The sequence below is a fragment of the Saccopteryx bilineata genome, chromosome 6, assembly GCF_036850765.1.
Source record: "Saccopteryx bilineata isolate mSacBil1 chromosome 6, mSacBil1_pri_phased_curated, whole genome shotgun sequence".
Classification (NCBI taxonomy): Eukaryota; Metazoa; Chordata; class Mammalia; order Chiroptera; family Emballonuridae; genus Saccopteryx; species Saccopteryx bilineata.
The window spans coordinates 102,992,478-103,014,929 of NC_089495.1; the positions used below are offsets into that span (position 1 = coordinate 102,992,478).

Sequence of the window (22,452 nt, forward strand, 5' to 3'; positions counted from 1 at the left end):
CTTTTGTTCATTGTTATCATTTACATTCCTCTGGTGAATCTCCAATACCATATCTCAGTTTCAATACGAAATATTGCATTCTTTACCTTGCACCATCAAGTAAAACAAAGTAAAGCAAGTTGCTATTAAAAATTTCTATTTGGGAGAGAAAGCATCAATCTCTTGGAAAAAGAAGAGTTCAAAATTCTTGTTTCTCCCACTTAGTAGCTGTGACAGCAGACAAGTTACTTAATCTTTCTGAGCTTTTGCTCTTATTACTGACATAAAAAATGTTGCCATGAAGATATCTAGGATGGTCTATGCAGCTGCATCTGAACATACTCAAGACATGATGATAATTCTGAGATCTTCTGCTAGGTGTCCATTCAAGTGCCCTTTTCATCCACAGTAATAAAGGCTATCCTGGTACATAGCACCTGTCTGCTATTGTGTCCCTAACAGTGTGTCATCCTGAGGAACTTCTCCATTCACTTCCTCAAAACGATGACCAAGGCATACATGGTCCTGCTATCCCAGACCTCAGATTTCTAAGTTAACTTTTTCTAGTAAATCCAACTGTAAAACGTTTGGAAGTATCACAGGTAAAAGTTCAGAGTAAGTGTGTGAATGGCCATCAGGCTCTCAGTACTCCCAATGACACCTGGCTGATCTGTATATCACACACTGGAATGGGGAGGTGGACAGTAATAGAGTGAATGCAGAGTGTGTGACAATGGCAAGACTCAGGTGGGCCCTCGGGGACAGGCACAGAGTCTACCATGGACATCACTCACCATGTGCTAGACTTGCTGGTAAAATATATCCCTCTCTATGCTTTCTTGTTGCCTTCATGGAAGAACATTTTACACCACAGAAGTGTTGATTAACCTCAAATTATGTCACTTCAAACTTGTCTTGTACACAGAAATTGTGACACCTGAAATTCTGCTTTAATTCTGAAGTCTCCACTTAAGATTCACACACACACACACACACACACACACACACACACACACCTCACAACAGGCAGCTGAGGGATTTCATTGTATAATGTCTAATTGGCAACAGAGTGGTTTTATGCGTTTTACAGCTTTGATGGCTTATGGTTTTTAAAATGTAAACTTGGCAAACCTTTTGATCCAGCAATTCCTCTAATAAGAATTTACCCAAAGGAGATTATTGCACAAGTACAAAATGGCGAACATACAAGCATACTTAGAGCAGCGATGATACTTAGATTGAAAAACTGGAAACAGCAGCACTGTCCCTCAGTAAGCCTTGTAAGCTCTAACGGATACCACTAGCTGCCTCCCCAGCAAGCTGTTTCCCCTTCTTTCCTAGCAGAATTCTGAGTTTCCTATTCATGGAATTTGGATGAGATTAGCATAAAATTCCACCCAATTCTGAAGCAATGAAAATGGCATTTCCCTGTCACATTACCTAAGGTGGTCCATGTAGAAGGCAGCCCAGGATTTTTCTTTGAAAGGAGCTCTCCTCCAGACAGTGAATGGGCCCCTAGAGGTCCAGCTATTTTGCTACCATAAGGAGCATGAAAAACAGTAGAAAAGAAGAAAAATTATAAAAAAAGTAATCCTAAATCCGAATCAAATTGTGCCCCTATCCACTGGTATTTTCAATATGTTCTTATCATTTAAACTAGTTTGCCCTAGGATTTGGGTTACATACAATGAAAAGCATCAAATAAGTGTATTCAATCATCAGAAGATAATATGTATTTATTGACATGGAAAGATGACCACCACATGTGGTTAGAAAAATAGCAGACTATAAAATAGCACATAAAACAAAACCACATACATATAGTCGTATATGTAGAGATCTCTCATACCATGTAGAGATAAAATTCTACTGCTATTTTATAGTTTTATATATAAAGAGAGAGAGGGGCACAGACAAAAAGAAAGTTCGAAAGAATTTTACTGGAAGAATTTTACTAAAATGTCAACAATGATTATCTCTAGTATTTCGAAGTGATTTTACTTTCCTTTTTATATTCTTCTATAGCACTTGCTCTTATATAATGGCATAAATCTTTATGGGATGGAAAAATTAAGCTTTAAAAAAAAACTGGCTATTTCCTGATTCTGTTTATCTTTAGTGTACAATAAACGAAGAGCTTTGCCTCATATCCATTCCAGGGGGGAAAAAAATCAAAGATGCTTGCCAGGCACTCAAAATATTACTTCATTACAAAATTCCATGATGAAGCAATGAAACCACTTTAAGATCTGAATTTGTACAGGCTGAAAAAGAAACACAGCCAGAGGTGCCTAAGTGTCTTGCTGGAAGTGGGGCAAATGATATTAATCAACATGACAGACCTTCTTACAAAAGCTGAGCACTTTCTCTTCCAAAAAGGGAGAGTTATAGTGGGGGAGGGCAGAGAGTGCAGGGAGATAATACAGACAGCGGCTCCTGGAAAGGACAGGGCCACGGAAGCCACGCTGAAAGCTGCAGAAAGGCAGCTTGTCTGGGCTCTATGTTGCTGGGCAGAGTACAGGGTTTAATCCTCACTGCCACTGTATCTCAAACACACTTTCTCCTCAGTAGCAGAGCCTGTTCCAGTCACTTGAAGCTCTCCAAAGGTAATAAATAGTTAGCAGCAATACTAGAAAACTAGACACTCTGTGACCCCTCTCAGTTATAAAATTATAACTTAACCAAACATATTCCATAAATTTGCTTGAAAGATCCAAACGCTATTGGGATGGAACATCTGGGTGTCGCAGACTCTGGCTGGAAGCGGCAACTGCAAAATGTAGCACTGGGTGAGAAAATCTATCCAAGGCAAATGGAAAACAGAAGTCTAAAACAACATCTGGATTTGTTTTCTGGTGATTTTTACTACAGCTTGTAGGACTTTCTGATGATTAAGTCTCAAAAACTCTGCTCCTAAAATCAGTTAACCTGAGCTAACATCTCTTTAAAGTAATAGCTATCTTGTAGATACAAGGTAACTAAAAAGACTAGGATGCTTTGTTTTATAAGTTAATATCCAGCAATTATTTATAAATTACTACGTTATGTCTTCATTGTATTTCATGATAATATCAATGTTCTTAGTCACCATTCTGTTCTGGGAGAGTCACGATACTCCAAGAAAGGAGTGAAAAACAAACAACACCCAGTCCAAACTGCGTATCTGCCTCTGGGATCAAATTAAAGTTCATCCCAAAGAAAGCATCCCTCCCACTCAACATTACAGACATGCACTAGGATATCCTTTGTCTAATCTCTGTCTCATTCTAATTCGTCCCACTTTGATAGACTGTTGTTAGTCTGCAATCTTAAAGGGCATAAGAATGACAAAGAGGACAGCAATGAATGGTTCTCAAACCTCATTTGCAATAAGGATCTATCAGGGTCCCTCCTCAGTCCTGCTGCACCAGCATCTCGAGGTAGGCTGAAGCAGCTGTACTTTTCACATGCATCCTAGATAGACCTGAATAGGGTATGTATGGATCAACCTTTGAGAAACAGTGATGTAGACAATTTCAAGGTGAGTACTGAGAAACAGTGATGTAGACAATTACAAGGTGAGTAAGTCACTTGCAGATAATCAAACCTGATTATATAACTGTCTTGGCTAATTCTGCTCTTCTACATACTGTATCTGTGGTCATTATCTTTGTCTCTTGTCCAAGAAGCCACCAAGACCATCTCTTCCTGGACCTGGGCCTGATTTTCAGGTGGCTTGTCTTGCTTCTACTCTTGTACTCTCCAATCTATTCTCAACTTGCAGAAAGATCTTAGACACTGCAAGTCACAACACATCACTCCCTTACAACCCTTCAGTGACTGCTCAATAGGTACTGGGTGTCCTTCTGAGGTGAGAAAAATATTTTAGAACAGATTCAGGATGATGGTTGCAAGCATTGTGAATGTATGAAGTGCCTCTGATTTGTTCACTTTAAAACAGTTCATTTATGTTGTGTGGATTGCACTTCAGTTTGAAAAAAGAAAAATGAAACAAAACAAAAACACTTTAATGGCTTCCTCTACACTTAGAGTAAAATCCAAAATCCTCAGCATGGCCTCGTAAGTTTGGCCTCATCAGGCCCTAACCTAAATCTCAACAGCCTCATTCCCAGCACTGCCCCACCCCCACTCTGCACTCCAGCCACACTGGCCCCACCCCCACTCTGCACTCCAGCCACACTGGCCCCACCCCCACTCTGCACTCCAGCCACACTGGCCCCACCCCCACTCTGCACTCCAGCCACACTGGCCCCACCCCCACTCTGCACTCCAGCCACACTGGCCCCACCCCCACTCTGCACTCCAGCCACACTGGCCCCACCCCCACTCTGCACTCCAGCCACACTGGCCCCACCCCCACTCTGCACTCCAGCCACACTGGCTGCCTACCTTCCAGTGATTTCAAAAGCCAAGCGCCTGCCCCCGTCGCACTTTCCCACACTGGACTTCCACCTAGATAATCCCAATTCTTATTCAGGTTTTAATTTCCAAATGGCTCTTCCATGTAAAGCCTTCTCCAACTGCTTCCCTCTCATCCCACCCTTTCAGAGAAACCTCGACCTTTCCAGCTATTTATCATGACTTATAATTATATAATTATTTTCGTTTTGCTTAATATCCTTTCCAGGAAACTCTGGACTCACAGGAGAACAGAAAGAGTCATCACTTTTGCTCACTATACTGCATTGCCTTATGGGAACAGTAAACACCCTATCTTCTGATACAATGACTAAGTAGCCTGCCTTCCTCCGTGAACACTGAGTCTCTACTACAAATGAAGTATCAAGCTAGCTCACAACATTATGTAGCATTGAAAAATACATGTCAACCTTATTCTTTCAACAATCAGATGAGAAAAACCAGAAACTGCTTAGGGCCAACCCCACACAATACAACGCGCACCAACCGATGCGCAGAAAACAGCTTCCCTAACCTCATGCACCTGCTTTGTTTCTTGACCAAATCAAGTCCCTGCTGCCCAAAAAATTTACATTTAAAAACTTCCCCCTGTTCCACTGTACACTGCTGAGTAATGAGAACAGAACAGAGACTGTGTCTTTCCAGAAAGATACAGCTGAAGTGGGGAAAAGACCTGGCCCCAGAAAGATGTCGTGAGAAACTTCTGGAGGCTCTCACAAAGGCGCCACTTCCCTGAAGGAATGGGCATAAACTACAACCTGGGGAAGGGCCCTGAACTCAGCCACTTCTGAGAGATAAGGGAGACAGGTCATAGAGGGAAAACTCACCTGAGAGCAGGCGTAACTGGTGTTTTGTTACTAAACAAACTGTTTTTTGGTGATTATAAGTGTGCAATTGATTTATTTTTTCCAATCTTGCACGTGTATTAACTAGAACCCTGATTTGTTCATGAGGCCGAAGGGTATCTTAATTACTTACCTTCACAGCTTATGCCCACTTAAAATAAACTTACTTCTGTCCCGTTGTCAGCTTACACAGAGCCAGCTGAGCCACAGTTTTCCCACCACTCCTGATCATGACAAAGGCAGAGGCAAACAAGTGGTCTCACAGGAAGGTTCCAAAGTGACCCATGTGTTCAGAACTGTGTGCTCCATCCCACAAAATATCCCCCAGCCCTGGTCCCCCTGCAAGTGAACATGAGGGAGGACTCGAATACAGCTAAAGCCCAGGCGACACGCTCTTCTTCCCATATTTATATTCTCCTTTAGCCAAAGCTTTGAGTTTTCCCAGGCGCAATTCCATAGACCTGGTGGTGGTTCTCATGACCATTAATTTTAAGGATATCTCCAGGTGTGCTACAATGCCTGAAGGAACTGCTCCCAGCACCTGAGAGGCGGCACCTACAACTGGGCCGTTTGTGTGACCCCTGGGATATCTCAGTCCCAGATAGCTTAAATATTTCTCCCTGCTCCAGCTCTCAACTCTCTGTGCTCAGCTGTGGAATGCATGAGGAGGGATGAAGCTGCCCACTGTGGCCAACTATGGGGCCAATATGGCAGCAACCAAGGCTGCTCTCCAAGGGGCAGGAGCCAGAGCAGTCACTGTGTTGCCTTAACACCTCCTCTAAGATACTAAGTTTCCTCTTTGTGCACCCTTCATGAAGGCAGCTTGTGTGGGCACCAGGTCGGCCCCCAGCTTTGCTCCCGCTGACATGGCTTCTATACCTGTTTCATACTTGAAGGAGCTGCTTGAGTCCCGTTCTGTTTTTCCAAAAGCATTCTTACCAATATTCTTACCATTGTTTTTGTTACAGAATTGTAGATAGTTTTTTAGGACATGAGATAAAGAAGCCTGATAATGCATATGAAAAAAAAAACTTTGTGCAACAGAGTCAAGTGCCAGCAAAGACCAATCCTTAAGTAGCAGAGTTCTGACCTGTGAACCAAAGTACACTCAAAAGTGTGTCATAGGACCAATGTGGTGATACGAACATAAGAATGTTAGACGTGGCAATGAGGTCAGGAAGTACTGGCAGAAGGTATGGTAGAGATGGCTGGTGAAAGAGGAGCTCAACAATAAAATAACAAAGACAGTAGAGGAGGCTGCCAAAGTGCCAAATATACATGACAAAGGGAAGCCAGCGTTTGGAAAACCAGAGACTAGGAAGGGATAAACAGTCAGTTAAAGCAGTGGTCCCCAACCTTTTTTGGGCCACGGACTGGTTTAATGTCAGAAAATATTTTCACAGACCGGCCTTTAGGGTGGGACGGATAAATGTATCACGTGACCAAGACAAGCGTCAAGAGTGAGTCTTAGACAGATGTAACAAAGGGAATCTGGTCATTTTTTAAAAATAAAACATCGTTCAGACTTAAATGTAAACAAAAAGGAAAAAATGTAAGTTATTTATTCTTTCTCTGCAGACCAGTACCAAATGGCCCACGGACCGCTACCGGTCCGCGGCCTGGGGGTTGGGGACCACTGAGTTAAAGGACAGATTCCTGGTAGAAGCGGTGAAGTTATAAATGCAGGCACTTCTACTCCGATTGTAGATAGCAAGATTTTTGCAGTGGAAGAAGCCAGAATGCCAGAAGAGGAAAACCTCACCAGATGTGTGCCATTGCAATGCTTTAGGAACTGGGGGATGTATAACTAGGAAAACAGAAATCTCTTCAAGCATTTTTCATGGAGGAATTTAATGTAGAGAGTTGGTGACTCGGATGACAGAGGAGCAGAGCACCTAATGCATGCCACTGAGGTAACCCAGAGATTAGCACAAGCGGGAAGCTGCTACTTCGGCTGGGCTGAAGAGATCGCTGCAGCACGTGGTGCTGCTGGAGCCCATGGGCCAAGGTCACTTGTGAGCAGCCAGAACCAGAGATCTGTCAAGTAGGAGAGCTGCTACAGAGGAGGCGTTCCCACTGTTGGGAGATGCCTCACAAAGCTAGAGGAAAGAAAACAGTGCCCTGGCTTTGCCCTTCTCTCTGCTGTCTCCCACACACCCCTCCCATGGGAGCCAGCTGACTCGGAAATGTGGGGGAGCAACACGGAGATGAAAAAGAAAGGGCAGGAATCCTGGGAGGGAAGGACAGAAACACTGGGACAAGGAAGAGGAGTAACAATGAGCTTCAACAGGCAAGCTTTTTAAATTTTTACAATCATATTTTCAAAAGGTTTTCTTATTGCCATATAATGGTGACCAAGGAATAAATAAAGTGGAAGCTACATCTGGCCAAGTGCCTACTGCCCTCCCGCCACGTGCAGACGGCCCCCGGACGCTGCTCTGCGGAGCCAAAGGTTTGGAAGGAGGTTGTGGAATTTATTCTAACACCTTTCTCCCATTACAGGTAAGCCAGGACTGGTCTCAACAAGCGAGTTTTATTTTAAAACTTCTAGAATACAAAAGGCTCAGGCCTGACCTGTGGTGGCACAGAGGATAAAGCACCAACCTGGAACACTGAGGGCACCGGTTCAAAACCCGAGGCTTGCCTGGTCAAGGCACAAACGGGAGTTGATGCTTCCTGCTTCTCCCCCCTTCTCTCTCTCTCTCTCTCTCTCTCTCTCTCTCTCTCAAATGAATAAATAAAATATTTTTTTAAATAGAACACAAAAGGCTCTTCTGGAAATAGAACTATTGTAACTGTGAAATAGAAAAAATACACACATACAACGTGTGCAAACACGACACACACGAGTTGAAGTAACACTGGGGCAATCTGAATGAGATTGGTGGATTCTATTAATCACTGTCCTGGCTCTGATCCCACACTATCTAAGTTTCTAAGATGCTACCATTGGGGGCAGATGGGTAAAGGGCACACAGGATCTCTCTTTATGATTTCTTACAACTGAGTCTATTATTTCTTACATGTGAATCTACAATTATCTGCAAATAAAAAGTTTAATTTGAAAAATTCATGAATGTATATAATATACTAAATTAATAAGACGTTTTCCTTTCTGCTGTGTTACCCCCATACTCTTTCCAGCCTCCTTACACTCCAACGTTCAGTATTTCTGCTGCCATGACTGTTCTCCCTGTTACTCAAGGCCAGTAAGCTCTCGCTGACCCAGTCAACAATTTCTCATAATTTCCTCTCCTTTTGGTCATTGGCTCAGTTCTACTTTTGCAGAAATAGGAAGGTGTCAGGGTGTTCTGTCCTCATTATTCAGTCTTTGCCTTTCTGACTACAGACAGAACCAGAACATTAGTATTCACACACAAGACAATTAGAAGGCTGCCTGATCTTATTTGCTATCATCTAACAAGTTTAAGCCTGCTCATTTCATAATTAAGCATTTAATCCAAAATGGTTGTCTTTATGGATGTATGCTTTCCTCCTCCCACCCTCTGCATCCTTTGATCTCCTATGGGGATGAGTGGCTAAGACAAGGCAGGAGAAGCCGCAGTCAAAAGCCTGGTATTTTGACAGAGCAAGAGCAAAGAACCAGCCCCACCCCCAGCTACTGCTCATTCACTTAGGTAAAGTACAGAATCTCAGAGAAGCAGGAAAAACAAGAGAGGCAAGGGCATTCTAGGTCTTCCAGAAACTGATGGTGGATGAAAATCATCCTAGCCAAAAATATGAGGGGAAAATTCACTGTTCACCACAGAATGGACATGTATCACAGACACCTCTCCAACTCTCCTTTCTATAACCCCCCCCCCAAATCCTTCTTGTAAAATATATCTTTCCTCATATAATGATCTGGTAGTGAATTATTTATATATATATTTTTATTTATCTGTCTTCTTTTACTTATGTCCAGAATTGTATTAGTTAAATCTAGAAAACCTGATCACAATTATAGGCAAGAGGGAGGATTCACCGCCCTTCCAGGGGTGCCAAGACTAACAGAGAGGGTGATGGTAAAGGATAGAGCACTGAGATCTTGTTTGTGGAATGGCAGTGAGCTAAGTGACCACACATCCTAGTCCTCTATGTCATGCTGCCCTTTCCATCAAATCCATCTTGCCTTCTTTCCCCATCCCCACAGTCACCACCTTGGCTTAGGTGCTCATCATTGCTGGTGTGGGCATTTCCCAGCTCTTCTCCATGCCTGCTATCAGTTCCTTCCCCACACACCTGACAGCGTTATCTTTCTAAGTCGCAAATCAAAAAGTGGTAATGCTCTCATCTTAATCCTTCAGTAGTTCTCTATCACCAAAGGCTGGTCTCCCAAACTTGCCTCATTTATGAAAGCCAGTGGGGGCATTAGCAAAAATTAAAATAAAGCAGATTCTTCAATATCATATGTTGGGTTTTTCCAGAAACAGACCTTGAGACAGGATTTAAATGCAAGTTATGTATTTATGAGGGAATCCTAGGAAGTAGAGGAAAAAGAGACAGCCGATAAAGCACAAATTATCTAACAACTGACATGATGGACAGCTGAGGCTGTTTCACTGGGGAATTCTGGAACACGTTATAGAATATGTATCGATTATTGCACCCAAGGGTCCAGGATACTAGTGTTTTACCACCCAGTTCGCTTCCGTCATAGCCTGGGGTCCACTCTTGCGGCCATTAACTTTGCTTCCCTATGAAGCTATCCCATCTATGAGAGAGAAAGCCCTCAAGTAGGAAGCAGAAGGTACCTGCAGAAGAATTCTTCAGACATTGACTAGAACAGTGAGCACCTTGCCATATGAACACAAAACTGACTATGTCTGCTCCACCAGAACACATCCCTGAAGATTTCGATTCAGTAGGTCTGGGGTAGGACCCAGGAATTAATATTATAGCAAGCATTTCATAGGATTTCTCTAAGCAGGTAGGTTGTAAGACACTGACCAATATCATTAAGTGCAAAATTGTTTTTTTTTATTATGTGCCCATGTGTGCTAATTTCTTTTTTTTTTAATTTTTATTGATTTTAATTTATTGTGTTTACATCGATTCAAGTGTCCCACAGAATACATCTCCCCCCACCCCCATGTTCCCCTTGAAACTCCCCTTGCCGCCTCCCCCCAACGCCTTCCCCCTTCCTAGGATTTGCTGTCCTGCTCTCTATAACGCTGTGTTATATGTATATAATTTCACCAGTCTCTTTCCCTTCTCTGATCCCATCCTCTCATCCCCTTTCCCTCTGTCAAAATATTTGATGGGGCCCTAGCTGGTTGGCTCAGTGGTAGAGCGTCGGCCTGGCGTGCAGAAGTCCCGGGTTCGATTCCTGGCCAGGGCACACAGGAGAAGCGCCCATCTGCTTCTCCACCCCTCCCCCTCTCCTTCCTCTCTGTCTCTCTCTTCCCCTCCCGCAGCGAGGCTCCATTGGAGCAAAGATGGCCCAGGCGCTGGGAATGGCTCCTTGGCCTCTGCCCCAGGCGCTAGAGTGGCTCTGGTCCCGACAGAGCGACGCCCCAGAGGGGCAAAGCATCACCCCCTGGTGGGCAGAGCATCGCCCCTGGTGGGCATGCCAGGTGGATCCCGGTCGGGCACATGCGAGAGTCTGTCTGACTGTCTCTCCCCGTTTCCAGCTTCGGAAAAATACAAAAAAAAAAAAATTAAAAAAAATATATGTATATATTTATATTTGATGAGCTTTACTAGGTCCTTCATGGTCTGTCTCCTGCTCTGCTCCCCAGACCTACTGACCCACCTACCTAGTCACTGTGAAACCACACTGAATGCATGCCCTTCCATGCAAGCATATAGTCTCTTCCATGAGCACAAACTGTGCCTTAAGAATCTTTATGATCCCTAGAGCCAAATACTGTACCATTCACATAGCAAATGCTCAGTAAATGATTGTTAAAGAAATAATCCTAAAATAGCATAGTATTATCTAAGTAGGTTTCCTGAACAAAACTATCTTCCCTATCTATCAAAATAACAGGCACAATTCCACTAGTGACAGTAAAAAATATATATATATATTGAGCATCTACTATATGCAAGACTCAAGAATCTCTCCAGAAAAACGCTGTGAGCTTTTTCAGCATTGCCTTTAACAAAAACTTACTGATAAGAAACTGTGAACTAAACCCCACCAAGGAAAGAAACACCTAGTGGTAGCAAAGAAAGGTATTCTTCAAGAGAAATTGTCAGACTTTTCCTACCTTGTAATTCTGTCAGGGTTTTCTCCAGAGACAGCATCCCTTCCCACCACTTCACAAAGAGGGAGCAGGATAAAGGCAGTCTTATCTCAGTGGCACTGAACTCTCGAGATTGTGACTTCTTCCAATGACCAGAAATGCGGTATGTGGGATCCAGACAGTCACCCTGGGCTCTATCCCTTTAATGCACAATAGTGCCTGCAGTTTTCAAGCCACTCAAGGTTCTCTCTTTCAAATTAGACTAAAGCAAAGGTCTGGTCACTGGTAAGTCACTGAAGACCTCAGCCATGGCTTTTCTCCCACTGTTTGGGATGAATAGCACCTTCACCACATTCCAGTCTGGATAATTACATTGGGGCTAGCAAACTTTGCCCTCTAGCTCCAACTAAATAAAGTCTTTTTTCGGATTAGCTGACATAACTTTTGTTATGCTGCTGTGGGCTATTCAAGAGCTAGTCTGTACTCAGGAAGGCTATTGTTGTAAGAAATCAATACCCCTAGCATGACTTTCTATACTAACAATAAATATATTCCAAAATATCACTGGCTAAGTTAATTATTTCTACTTTTTAATACAGTGTCAGAAACGATTTTTAAAACTACAGTAATTTCTTCTACATATCCTCAAGTTTTACTATTTCTATAGATACAAATTAAAATATTTGCAACATTACACAAAGAAGGAAGGAAAGTGCACATTTCACAAAAGACATCTTGAGTTTCTACCACGTGCCAGGTTCTACTGTCGTAGGTACTGGCCACTGTTCTAAAGGTGATGGGTTACATTCTCAGCATAATTTTGAAAAATCTCTTTGGGGAATAATTCAATTTAATTCTTCTAAATGCTACTGCATTTCTGAAAATACGAATATGTAGTATTTACTTTAAAAACTGCCATATACAGGTCTCCCAATCAAATACTATTTCTGTCTACTCTTATAATAAAAAAGAAGAGTCTATAGCAGGGGTCCCCAAACTTTTTACACAGGGGGCCAGTTCACTGTCCCTCAGACCGGTGGAGGGCCAGACTATAAAAAAAAAACTATGAACAAATCCCCATGCACACTGCACATATCTTATTTTAAAGTAAAAAAACAAAATGGGAACAAATACAATATTTAAAATAAAGAACAAGTAAATTTAAATCAACAAACTGACCAGTATTTCAATGGGAACTATGCTCCTCTCACTGACCACCAATGAAAGAGGTGCCCCTTCCGGAAGTGCAGCAGGGGCCAGATAAATGGCCTCAGGGGGCCGCATGCGGCCCTCGGGCCGTAGTTTGGGGACCCCTGGTCTATAGGACCTTAAACTCAGTGTATGTGAGTTTAAGAGTGCATATGGGTGTGTGTGAAAATCTATGTGTCTAAGAATGAGAAAATATGCCTTTTTGGCTAGCCTAGAGGGTAGAAAATGGGATGCTGCTTAGATGTATATTTATTTGTTTCCTTGTTTTTAGTAATCATCCTATTTGTGTGGGTGAGAGTTTACAGGCTATAATAGCAGAAGCTGACATGAGAAAATTGAAAACGTAAATATCTCTTGTTTATAGCTGCTCTTTACTATACTAAAAAGAACACAAATCAAGTCCTTTAGTGTTCTATCATAAGGATGATAACAACAAAAAGGAAAAGAATGTAAGTTCTGTGTATGTGTCAGCATAGACACACACACACATTATCTTGTACATGAAGATAGGAGAGGAAATTTAATTAAATTCAAGATTCCAGTGGATTATACTAAATGCATGACCTACAGCATGTATGACATCACACAGTCCAAAGAGAAATGATTCAAAAATATTATCTTTTGCTGATGCAGAACAACTTTCTTTTTTGAAATAAAAAAGAAAATTTAATGGGGTGATATTGATCCATAAGAACACATAGGTTTCAGGTAACCATCTCTATAGCCTTTGAACTGTTCATTGCATTGTGTGCCCATTATTCAAAGTCAAATCATTTTCTGTCACCATATATTTGTCCCTCTTTACTCTTCTCCCCCAGACCGCCCTCACTCTGGTAACCACAGAAATTTTAAAAAATAATAATAACCTGGCCCTGGCCGGTTTGCTCAGTGGTAGAGCGTCGGCCTGGCGTGCAGGAGTCCCAGGTTCGATTCCCGGCCAGGACACACATGAGAAGCGCCCATCTGCTTCTCCACCCCTCCCCCTCTCCTTCCTCTCTGTCTCTCTCTTCCCCTCCCACAGCCAAGGCTCCATTAGAGCAAAGTTGGCCCGGGCACTGGGGATGGCTCTGTGGTCTCTGCCTCAGGCGCTAGAATGGCTCTGATTTCAGCAGAGCAACGCCCCAGATGAGCAGAGCATCGCCCCCTGGTGGGCATGCCGGGTGGATCCTGGTCGGATGCATGCGGAAGTCTGTCTGCCTCCCTGTTTCCAACTTAAGCAAAATACAAAGAATTAAAAATAATAATAATAATAATAATGACCTTAAAATTCAGATTAATCCTAGAGGATCCAAAAGAAGTACTTGTCCTGGACAAACTATAATCAGACTGTGGAAAATGATTAAAAAAAAAAAATCAGTGAAGTTCGCTTGAAATCTGTCAAATTATTATTCTGCTTGAAAATCCTTCTAGCTAGAACAAGTTAATAGCAGGCTTCTAAAACTAGGTTAAACATGCTGTAAATCAATTTATTCCCCCTACAAATCTGCTAAAGTGCATGCTTTTCTGGTGAGAATGGCTCCTCAACGGCACTTAATATTGTCACTCCAGTGTTTCTCCAACCAGTGCAGTTCAAAATTTTCTACTTACGGCGTCATAGTAAAATTAAATGCCTACCTTTCTCATAAATAACAAAGGAATACAGATTCTTTAAAAGAGCATAAGGAATCTCAAAACGTATCACCCATGCAATACATTTCTTAAGTTTAGAAGAAATGCTTAATAATGCATATATGATCCAAGTTTGCCCCAATAACCTATTCATTATCAGTTTAGCGTTGAGGAGCAATCTGCACTATTACCATCACAGATAGATGACTTGTTCTCCACAAACAGCCTTTCGGTAACACTTCTGGCAAGACAGCTTTGATAAAAGACTGAAATGAGCAGGATGCAGTGACACAGTCTGTCTCACATACATTAAAGAGCCCAGATCACTAACACCAACAGTGTGTCTATCGTGTTGCAGACAGATGACTGGAGCCAGTGATTAATTAGCTGTCATGTGTAAACTCTTGCAGGTATACAAGCTGACCGACATAATCTACAATCTCATCCCTGTTTAAAATTCACAAAGAGAACAATAAATCATTAAAAATTGTCCAAAGCTGTAAACAATTACCAAGGCAAGGGACTCAGCTTCCTCAGTTTGGGGAAAGAGATGGGAGTCACAGGACTTTTGGAGATTAAAGGAAGAATACACAGTATACAATGCATCTAAACTAGAATTTAGTCTAGTGTTAAAACTGAATTTCCCTCCCCCCCTAAATATTAATGTATTTTCTAAATATTTTTATTAGGATAAATATCTTGATTACAAATTTCATGTAAATAAAGAACAAAAGAAAAAGTCAGAGGAGAAAATAAGGGAAATTTTTTCCAAGTATGACTTGAGGGAAGATGTCCTAGAGATGGCTTTGTCACCAGGGTCTAGTCACATCACTTCACCATGCCTCAGTGTCCCTTAAAATGAAAGGGTTAAGCCAGAGAATCCATGTCTAATTCCCTCCTAGCAGTTAAAATCCAGCCATCTACTTAGGCATCACAGAGAACCCAAAGTTTTTGTAAAATGCTAAGAGCACTTATGACAGCAGAAAATGTGCTTCCTGACTATAAAGGGAAGAAGAAGGGACTAAATATTCCTTCCAATCTTGTATTTTCCAGTTTATACTAGGCTTAAGAGGGCATTTGAAATTAGATTCTTCATTTCTTCCCACAATAACAATATTCTTATTATAATAAAATGTTTAAATATTATTTTTAAAACATTCCCCCCCCAAAAAAACAGCTTCACCTTACTGAAATGAAACTATGTAGATCTGTCTCCTTTGAGGGTTGCAATGCTTGAGCTACAATGTGAGTATCAGGATGTGGAAGCAGCTGTCACTGCTTTGTTTTTCATTCACAGTAAGTGGTTGCCAAGCAACAAAATACTATTGTCTGTTTCTATGATCTATTGGCCAATTCTACTGGTGATAATGCTTTCTTCAGTTTAAAACAGGGCCACCTTTTGGACAACAAGATATAAGAAAATTTTCTAGGGATGACAACAATATATATAAAAATAAATACACAAAATGTGCCCCAAAACTATGTATATAAATATATAGCTGTGTGCTGATATACAAATATATATTTTGCATATATATAAATATATACATTTTTCTACCTACCTAACTCCAAACCCATTAAATTTGATAAGCCAAAAACTATAATCTAAATCCCTGAGGGAAAATCAAGGTATGACTTAAGAGATATGAAAATAGTAAAAATTATTTTCTCAAAAGCTGTAATTTCCAGTTTGCCAGATGTATCAAATTCTGTTGCTTGAATACAAAGTTCTCCAGTCAGAAAAGCAATTTTATCTACTTACATAAAAATAATAATAAATGGAAAGCCTTTACTATTTCAGAATCATCTAACATATTTAATATGCTACTTTACTTAATATCTTGTACTATCACTGTGTAAAAAGATAAACACTCATATGCTAAAATATGGTTGCTGTTTATACCCAAAGTCTTAAAATGTATTCATTTTTTAAATAATTGAATTATTCTCCCTGGAATAGCCTCTTGTGATTCCCACTTTGTTTTGATATGGGTCCCTGGGGATTAACAGTTATACTATGTTATTCTTGCATATTTCAGTAGCTTACAAATAAAATAACACAGTATACTCAATATAAAGTTGTCAACATTAACTTGCATCAGTTGCTGTTTGTTTTGCGACAAGGCTTCTGAAGATAAGAATTACAATATTCTTAGATGTACAGACACAACATCAAAACAGCCTGAAGGAATTAAAGCTTCAAAATGCTAGAGGCAATCACACTTTGAAATGAAGAGAAATCAGTATCATTTACACACACACACACACACACACATTTCTGCAAGGGCCCTAAATAAAGACAGAACAATCTTCGGATTTTACGCAATGCTCACCCGTCTTCCTTCACAATGTTTCAAAAGCACTCTAATTTAACTAGTAGTGCATGCCTCTAGAAGAGCCTTTGAAATTTACTTTTTGAAATTCATTACCAGTTGCAAATCTATATATTATAAGAAACTAGAATAAGCAAAATCCACTAAGTGGATTTACATTATTATTATAAAATCCCCTATCAGAAGGACAAAACAGAAACAAAGTGTTTTAATAGTGAACTCAATACTACTTCAAAATTACCACTTTGCCAGACAAAGCCCTCTTCAAAACGCTGACTTCCACCTCTCAGGAGCGCTGGTCTGGCTTTCTCTTTCACATCTCACCCCACAAATGACCCACTTGCTTTTCCCGCAGTTTCCCAACCTCGCTCACCTCCGCCTCTCTTTCAAAAAATCAATTTTCCTCCCATTTTTTCATCCCTCTTCAGATCCCTTACTTCATCCAAACTACTGGACTCAAATCTGCAGTCCAGTTTGCCACGAACCTATCTCTCATGGGCACGTTTCTTTCATTCTTCTAGATCTGCTTTTAAAATAACTACCACCGAATATAGTATTAATAAGAGTAGGGTTATAAAGCCAGTTTCTTTATAGCAATAAAATGTTGAAAAAGAGACAGAAAAGGAGAAAAGCAGAATTGTTTTTGGAAGAAAGAGGTGGATGAGTATCTATACACAATGGATCGGGGAGACCTTACCTAGTCTGGCTTCCCTACCTGTAGTCCCCACTTTCCCCATGTGCGCGCGGCGGGTTGACAACCACAACACTCCAGAACCACAACCCACCTCCGAAAAGGAGGCGGGGTTACGTCTTCAGCCAATCAGGTCCCGGGAGCCCCGGGTGTCCAACCTATAGGGTGGCCGTGGCCATGCAGGGGGAGGACATGGGTGGTCGGGGAGGGGCCGCGTCCGTGGGAGGCGCGCACGTGTCGAGTCGCGGGAGGTGGGGGAGTCCGAGAAGCGTGGACTCTGCTCCCTGGCAGCTTCCGAGTCCAGCTACCCAGTGCCTCTTTTGCCTTGGACTTGGCCAGGCAGGACGTGCTCCAACCGAGGAAGACCTGTCCAAGGTGTCTCAATTCCCCGCGTTAAAAGGACAGTCACAAATAACAATAGTAACAGCGCAGACTAGGCTGGGAGGAAAGTTTCTGGCCGAACCACAGCGTAGTCCGCCAAGGCAGAGCGTACAAGGGATGCAGGGAGAGAGGATGACATCCTAGAAAGGAGAGAGCAGCGGGAGGGTTGCGGGAGCAGATCGCGGTCCCGCGTGCGGTTCAGGGGGCTATGGGAGGCGGGGTGCGCTGTCCAAGGTGCAAAGGAGATAGGAGGCTCGAGGTGGGTGGGGAGCTCGGAGCCAACACTGGCTGCGAGCGACCGAGAGAGCGGCGAACAGCTGTCTGGGGCGCCGGACACCCCCGGGCTTACAAAAGTGACAGGGCTGGAACTGGGGTAGGGCGAAGAAATGCTCCGGGGGCTGCGCTGAAGCCCCTACGTCTGCAAGCACCCACCTTACCAATCTCACCTCTGGCTTCATCCACCTCCCCCCGCCCCAGCCCGCTCCCTCTTAGCCTTGCCCCGGTGCCGTGGCGGGGGCGGGGCTGGGGAACCCCGTCTTCAGACAGGATCGCCCCGGGGATGCTGCGGGCCCGGAGCTGCCTACCTGGGGCCGCGGAACCCGGAGCGGAAGCAGCTGCCGCGCGGAGCTGGACGCCGGGCGCCGGGCGCGGCTCCTTCTTGTCTCGGCGTCCTCCTTCTCCGCTTCTCCCGGACTCCGTCCCGGGCACGGACCTGCGAACGAGGCCAGGCTGCAGCCGCGGTTCCCTCCTCCGCCGCCGCCGCAGACAGAGGACGCCCCGTGGCGGCTGGAAGCCTGTGCGAGTAGCGGCGCCGGGGAGAGTGGGGTTTGCTTAGGGGTACTGGAGACTCCGCGGCTCGGGGCGCGCGGGCGTGCGCACGCGCGCCTGCAAGTGGGAGTGTGAGTGTGTGTGCGAGTGTGTGTGCGCGCGCGCGCCCACGAAGTGGGGGAGTCGCGAGGGGAGGGAAAGATAGGCCGAGATGCTTGTAGGGACCGAGGCAAAATTCTTCACCTCCGGAAATCCGTTAACCCGGGGAAGAAGGGTCGAACGTCTCTCACTGAGAGAGCGGCCTGCGGGGCGGCGGCAGAGAAGGAGGGGAAGGCGGCGCGGCGCGCGGGCTCGGAACCCGAGCGGGCTGAGCGGAGCGGGGCGCGCAGCCACGGATGCAGCAGAGGCGGCGCCGCAGCTCACTGTCGCGCTGCCCCCTCTGGGGAGGGGCTGAGGCGCTCGCTCCCGAACACGCTGTCCGGACTGTACGGCTGGGTGCGGGGGGGACAGAAAGCGGGACCCCACCGTTACCACTGCAACCTTCCAGGCGCCGGGACCAACTGAGGGCCGAGCGGAGGATCCGGGCGCACGTGGCCGATCGCTGGCTGGAGCCCGTGTGCAAGGGCTGCGGGCGTGGAGTGGGCGGTGGAATTCGGCGGAGCGCGGCCCACCGCCTGGTCTGGGTAGAGGATGCAGGGCTGGGGCGTGAGGAGGAGGTCGATGGAAGATGCGGTTGGCTTGCACAGTCGGGGAGCCAGGGGCGCTTCTCCCTCCAGGTGGAATGTTGCCCTTTTTTCCTTCTTGGAAGCCACTTTTCCTCCAAGTTATCCACATCCCAGGTAAAAGTGCCGGCTTCCTTTGTTCGGATTCAGCTAACTGTGCAGGCATCTGAGCAATGCCTCCTTGAAGTAAGGCTCCTTCAAAAAGGGTCGAGTGCGGCCACCTTCGCGCCTTTAGCTCCTTAAACCCCTCACTCATTCATGTATACCTTACAAATAAAAATTTCAAGCACATTTATATGCCCTATCTCCTTATTTATTTTAAATACTGAGTGCAATCTTACCCAAGAATTTCTTGAAGGGTCATAATAAAGTCTGGGTTATACTTGAAACGGCTTTCCTGTCAGGAATCCTTTGGGCAGGGATTGTTTTCAATACTCTTGTGTGCCCTCCAGTACCTAGCACATTTCCATGTACTTTGTGTGTTCTGTATAAATGTTGAATGAATGACATTGTTTTCTAGTTTCACGTATCCTGGAGGCAAAGCCTGGGATCCTGGGAAAGTCACACTATCCCACCAGGCTTGCAGGATTTTAACGTTTGCCATTTTCCTGTGTGTTGTGGCTATTTTCCTCCCTGGAGACCAGATCCTCAGGGCAAAGAAAGACAACAGAGAATACCGATCCATTGTGCAATCTTTCCAAAGGAAGCAAGCAGAGAGCGCTCTGCAGGGAAGCCTGGGTGTGGAAAGTCTAAGTGTGCTTCATCTCAGTCCTGGGGAATGGAACCTCTCAAAACAGGAATGGCACCATGTTTCAGCAGTGTATAGTGTCCCTTCTAGATTAGAAGGGCAGGAAAGCGTTCTAAGAGAAACTCACCTTTCTAACAGCTTGTCAGATACAAGCTTTTCTCTTGGAAAGAGTGTTACTTCATGGCCATTGGCTGATATTCTCAGGGTCAACCCAGACTAGGAATTCTGCTGTAGCACCGAGCCCACATCCTTCAGCCTTGGTATGTCTACAATCCTACACTCAGAAGGAGAAATCCTCAGTTTCACGTTTCATGCTAAATTTCAATTCCTTTGAACTAGGGCTCTTCTGTGAGCTGCTTCTCTCGCCACTCATGCTATCACAGCTTTGAACTATAACTGATATAAAGTGAAAATTAAAATGGATTTATTTGGGTGCTGCCTTGTGTTCTCTAGTGGGGGTTCCTTTCAATGACTTCTCTTCTGTCGCTCAATTTACAATCTTTTTTGAAGCCATTTGCTGTGATATGGAATTCATGTGCTTTTTTTGTTATGTTGAAATCTCAGATATTTAATTTTTTTTTACTTGAAAGAAAGCTCTAGAACTTACAGGAGGGTCAGAAAAACCATATGATAACCAAAGTGGATTCAACAGTTGACCTTTAAAATGGGTATACATCACAAACTTCCAAAATAATTTTAAAGTTTTGTTTTTCTTAGAAAGTTCCCTTTAGGATTCAACAGCATTCCACATGCTTTCCTTACTTGTCGGACTGAAGAATGTAACAAAGCCCTGTCTTCTCTGATGACCACCAACAGAAGTAGTCTTGTCTTTGTAAAAGTAAATACACTTATTTATAAGGAGACAACATTTGAAAATAAGAATGTAAGCTTATAGCAATTTTAATTATTTGAAAAGATAAACAATAAAAAGAATAGCAAAATGAGACATGCGGTATTTCTGACCCACTTCAAGGTAAAAGGTTGAAGGAACATCTAAGATTAAAATGCTATAAACCATAGCTACTCATATTACTTAAATGCTGAATATAATAAAATGTACAACTGAAAGATTCATTTTCATATGTTATTATCAGTTGGATTGAGAATCAGTAGCTTAATTATTAAGGTCCTATTTTACTTCCTAAAAAAGGCATGTTCCTTAGTATAACTGCTTTTTTTCAATTTGCAGCAGTGCAATAAATTAGTCAAACATTAACTTCCTTGAAAACACAGCATTGGGAAAGGGTGAAGTGTGTAGAGAAACACTTTAAACCGATTTGACCACAAGTAATAGCAGGGACCGTTAGCTGAAGTGCTGCTGTGGATTTTAGTGGCTGTGAGCGTGCATAAGGATACAGGTAATTTCCCCCATAATTAGGTCCCAGATCACTTAGTCCAGTAGTTTTGAATGATAAAAAGGAAAAAACACCTTGACCTGCACCTGGACATAAAAGTGAGGAGAAGTCTGAAGTTATCCTGTTTGTAGCCATGCTTTTATACTTTGCTTTATTCTATATGTTATTTTGGGGAACAGTTCTAACTGGAGAATAAGCATCTTTAGGAAAATCAAGTATAAGAGAAAAAAAGGTTATAGTTTATTTCAAGTAAAAGTAGACAGGTTTCCAGTAAAAGTAGACAGTGCTGACATTTGAGATGTAGGTAGACATTAGATAACAATGGTTCTTCAGAGTTCATAGATTTATGGGTTTCCTGAAAGCTGAAGAATGCTGTGCACCATCTCCTCAGAAGGGGAGCATATGTCTATGCGACAAAATTTTAATTTAATTTGAGAGAGTTAAGGGAGCCTCTGAAGCTCAGGTTAAAAACCCATGTTTACATAGATTTCTTTGCACATTGACATTTATGGCTGAAGGAAAATGAATTGGTAGATTTGCTAATGTTCTCATTTCTATTTTTAATCTAAAGAAATGCAAAAGCAAATCAATAAACCGAACAAGTTATTTATTAAGTACCTTCTTCATAATCAGTTCTGTTCCTCATGCCGTGGTTATTACAAATAAAGTATAAAACACAATCTATCTCTGCCTTGAATGAACCTAAAGCCTAGCTATCATTGTTCTTGGAAACAAAACAATGAACATAAGCATGATTTATCACTTGACCAGGTGCAACAAACTTCTATTTGAATTACCAATACAACTTAATGAAGCCATTTGTTAAACCATTCAGTTGAAAATTGATTATTAGTGGCAAATGTATATATGCATATTTTCATATCCATATTCCCTAGTAGTAATCACTTCAATTATCACATGCTGTATAAAGTAGAAAGCAATTCTGTTTCTATATTCTGAATTAGATTGGGAATAGGAAGGAAATTACTGACAAACTGTCAATGGGAGCTATGGATTATCTATATCACTGAGAATCCCTGGGCAGAATGGAGTCGATTAGAATATGCTAGAGTTTATATTCAACTGATAAAAAAAAATTAGTTGAGCCAGCAATCTATTTTTGGATAATTTTAACATACTATTTTATTATTACTCTCTTAAAAACTTTAAAATTTTTACCTTCTTGTTTTATTTTCACTTATT

At 42.8% G+C, this 22,452-nt stretch overlaps 1 protein-coding gene across 5 annotated transcripts in view; it reads right to left on the bottom strand.

Moving 5' to 3' along the window:
- ENOX1 (ecto-NOX disulfide-thiol exchanger 1) overlaps positions 1–19,333 on the bottom strand; it is a 596,201-nt gene extending 576,868 nt beyond the window's left edge. For all 5 annotated transcript variants that reach the window (XM_066236813.1, XM_066236817.1, XM_066236816.1 and 2 more), the window contains exon 1: positions 18,241–19,333. The gene's annotated coding sequence lies outside the window, so the exon portion shown is untranslated. The remainder of the gene's footprint in view (positions 1–18,240) is intronic.
- Positions 19,334–22,452: the final 3,119 nt, after the last annotated feature.